We start from the raw sequence: 4,911 nt of genomic DNA, 5'->3' as shown, positions 1-4,911 counted from the left end.
TTCCTGCATACACTACCTACACTACACTACTACTGCTAACCCTGCACCTGCTCCCTACATACACTACATACACTACACTGCTAACCCTGCACCTGCTTCCTGCATACACTACCTACACTACACTGCTGACCCTGCACCTGCTTCCTGTATACACTACCTACACTACACTGCTACTGCTAACCCTGCACATGCTTCCTGTATACACTACCTACACTACACTGCTAACCCTGCACCTGTTTCCTGTATACACTACCTACACTACACTGCTACTGCTAACCCTGCACCTGCTTCCTGTATACACTACCTACACTACACTGCTAACCCTGCACCTGCTTCCTGTATACACTACCTACACTACACTGCTACTGCTAACCCTGCACCTGCTTCCTGTATACACTACCTACACTACACTGCTACTGCTAACCCTGCACATGCTTCCTGTATACACTACCTACACTACACTGCTAACCCTGCACCTGTTTCCTGTATACACTACCTACACTACACTGCTACTGCTAACCCTGCACCTGCTTCCTGTATACACTACCTACACTACACTGCTACTGCTAACCCTGCACCTGCTTCCTGCATACACTACACTACACTACACTGCTACTGCTAACCCTGCACCTGCTTCCTGCATACACTACCTACACTACACTACACTGCTACTGCTAACCCTGCACCTGCTTCCTGTATACACTACCTACACTACACTACACTGCTACTGCTAACCCTGCACCTGCTTCCTGTATACACTACCTACACTACACTACACTGCTACTGCTAACCCTGCACCTGCTTCCTGTATACACTACCTACACTACACTACACTGCTACTGCTAACCCTGCACCTGCTTCCTGTATACACTACCTACACTACACTACACTGCTACTGCTAACCTTGCACCTGCTTCCTGCATACACTACCTACACTACACTGCTACTGCTAACCCTGCACCTGCTTCCTGCATACACTACCTACACTACACTGCTACTGCTAACCCTGCACCTGCTTCCTGCATACACTACCTACACTACACTGCTAACCCTGCACCTGCTTCCTGCATACACTACCTACACTACACTGCTACTACTAACCCTGCACCTGCTTCCTGTATACACTACCTACACTACACTACACTGCTAACTCTGCACCTGCTTCCTGCATACACTACCTACACTACACTGCTACTGCTAACCCTGCACCTGCTTCCTGCATACACTACCTACACTACACTGCTAACCCTGCACCTGCTTCCTGCATACACTACCTACACTACACTGCTACTGCTAACCCTGCACCTGCTTCCTGCATACACTACCTACACTACACTGCTACTGCTAACCCTGCACCTGCTTCCTGTATACACTACCTACACTGCTACTGCTAACCCTGCACCTGCTTCCTGCATACACTACCTACACTACACTGCTACTGCTAACCCTGCACCTGCTTCCTGTATACACTACCTACACTACACTGCTAACCCTGCACCTGCTTCCTGTATACACTACCTACACTACACTGCTAACCCTGCACCCGCTTCCTGTATACACTACCTACACTACACTGCTAACCCTGCACCTGCTTCCTGCATACACTACCTACACTACACTGCTACTACTAACCCAGCACCTGCTTCCTGTATACACTACCTACACTACACTGCTACTGCTAACCCTGCACCTGCTTCCTGCATACAATACCTACAATACACTGCAATGCTAACCCTGCACCTGCTTCCTGCATACACTACCTACACTACACTGCTACTGCTAACCCTGCACCTGCTTCCTGCATACACTACCTACACTACACTACTACTGCTAACCCTGCACCTGCTCCCTACATACACTACATACACTACACTGCTAACCCTGCACCTGCTTCCTGCATACACTACCTACACTACACTGCTGACCCTGCACCTGCTTCCTGTATACACTACCTACACTACACTGCTACTGCTAACCCTGCACATGCTTCCTGTATACACTACCTACACTACACTGCTAACCCTGCACCTGTTTCCTGTATACACTACCTACACTACACTGCTACTGCTAACCCTGCACCTGCTTCCTGTATACACTACCTACACTACACTGCTAACCCTGCACCTGCTTCCTGTATACACTACCTACACTACACTGCTACTGCTAACCCTGCACCTGCTTCCTGTATACACTACCTACACTACACTGCTACTGCTAACCCTGCACATGCTTCCTGTATACACTACCTACACTACACTGCTAACCCTGCACCTGTTTCCTGTATACACTACCTACACTACACTGCTACTGCTAACCCTGCACCTGCTTCCTGTATACACTACCTACACTACACTGCTACTGCTAACCCTGCACCTGCTTCCTGTATACACTACCTACACTACACTACTACTGCTAACCCTGCACCTGCTTCCTGTATACACTACCTACACTACACTACTACTGCTAACCCTGCACCTGCTTCCTGTATACACTACCTACACTACACTACACTGCTAACCCTGCACCTGCTTCCTGTATACACTACCTACACTACACTGCTACTGCTAACCCTGCACCTGCTTCCTGTATACTCTAGCTACACTACACTACACTGCTACTGCTAACCCTGCACATGCTTCCTGTATACACTACCTACACTACACTGCTAACCCTGCACCTGCTTCCTGTATACACTACCTACACTACACTGCTACTGCTAACCCTGCACCTGCTTCCTGTATACACTACCTACACTACACTACACTGCTAACCCTGCACCTGCTTCCTGCATACACTACACTACACTACACTGCTACTGCTAACCCTGCACCCGCTTCCTGCATATACTACCTACACTACACTACACTGCTACTGCTAACCTTGCACCTGCTTCCTGTATACACTACCTACACTACACTACACTGCTACTGCTAACCCTGCACCTGCTTCCTGTATACACTACCTACACTACACTACACTGCTACTGCTAACCCTGCACCTGCTTCCTGTATACACTACCTACACTACACTACAGTGCTACTGCTAACCCTGCACCCGCTTCCTGCATACACTACCTACACTACACTGCTACTGCTAACCCTGCACCTGCTTCCTGCATACACTACCTACACTACACTGCTACTGCTAACCCTGCACCTGCTTCCTGCATACACTACCTACACTACACTGCTACTGCTAACCCTGCACCTGCTTCCTGCATACACTACCTACACTACACTGCTACTGCTAACCCTGCACCTGCTTCCTGCATACACTACCTACACTACACTGCCGCTACTAACCTTGCACCTGCTTCCTGCATACACTACCTACACTACACTGCTACTACTAACCCTGCACCTGCTTCCTGCATACACTACCTACACTACACTGCTACTGCTCACCCTGCACCTGCTTCCTGCATATACTACCTACACTACACTGCTACTACTAACCCTGCACCTGCTTCCTGCATACACTACCTACACTACACTGCTAACCCTGCACCTGCTTCCTGTATACACTACCTACACTACACTACACTGCTAACTCTGCACCTGCTTCCTGCATACACTACACTACACTGCTACTGCTAACCCTGCACCTGCTTCCTGCATACACTACCTACACTACACTGCTACTGCTAACCCTGTACCTGCTTCCTGTATACACTACCTACACTACACTGCTAACCCTGCACCTGCTTCCTGCATACACTACCTACACTACACTGCTACTGCTAACCCTGCACCTGCTTCCTGCATACACTACCTACACTACACTGCTAACCCTGCACCTGCTTCCTGCATACACTACCTACACTACATTGCTACTGCTAACCCTGCACCTGCTTCCTGCATACACTACACTGCTACTGCTAACCCTGCACCTGCTTCCTGTATACACTACCTACACTACACTGCTAACCCTGCACCTGCTTCCTGTATACACTACCTACACTACACTGCTAACCCTGCACCTGCTTCCTGTATACACTACCTACACTACACTGCTAACCCTGCACCCGCTTACTGTATACACTACCTACACTACACTGCTAACCCTGCACCTGCTTCCTGCATACACTACCTACACTACACTGCTACTACTAACCCAGCACCTGCTTCCTGTATACACTACCTACACTACACTGCTACTGCTAACCCTGCACCTGCTTCCTGCATACACTACCTACACTACACTGCTACTGCTAACCCTGCACCTGCTTCCTGCATACACTACCTACACTACACTACTACTGCTAACCCTGCACCTGCTTCCTGCATACACTACCTACACTACACTACTACTGCTAACCCTGCACCTGCTTCCTGTATACACTACCTACACTACACTGCTACTGCTAACCCTGCACCCGCTTCCTGTATACACTACCTACATTACACTGCTAACCCTGCACCTGCTTCCTGTATACACTACCTACACTACACTGCTACTGCTAATCCTGCACCTGCTTCCTGCGTACACTACCTACACTACACTGCTACAGCTAACCCTGCACCTGCTTCCTGCGTACACTACCTACACTACACTGCTAACCCTACACCTGCTTCCTGCATACACTACCTACACTACACTACACTGCTACTGCTAACCCTGCACCTGCTTCCTGCATACACTACCTACACTACACTGCTAACCCTACACCTGCTTCCTGCATACACTACCTACACTACACTGCTACTGCTAACCCTGCACCCGCTTCCTGCATACACTACCTACACTACACTGCTACTGCTAACCCTGCACCTGCTTCCTGCATACACTACCTACACTACACTGCTACTGCTAACCCTGCACCTGCTTCCTGCATACACTACCTACACTACACTGCTACTGCTAACCCTGCACCTGCTTCCTGCATACACTACCTACACTACACTGCTACTG

This window comes from Taudactylus pleione, unplaced genomic scaffold, assembly GCF_031769625.1.
Source record: "Taudactylus pleione unplaced genomic scaffold, aTauple2 ptg001301l, whole genome shotgun sequence".
NCBI lineage: Eukaryota > Metazoa > Chordata > Amphibia > Anura > Myobatrachidae > Taudactylus > Taudactylus pleione.
Note: the sequence above shows the minus strand (reverse complement) of the source record.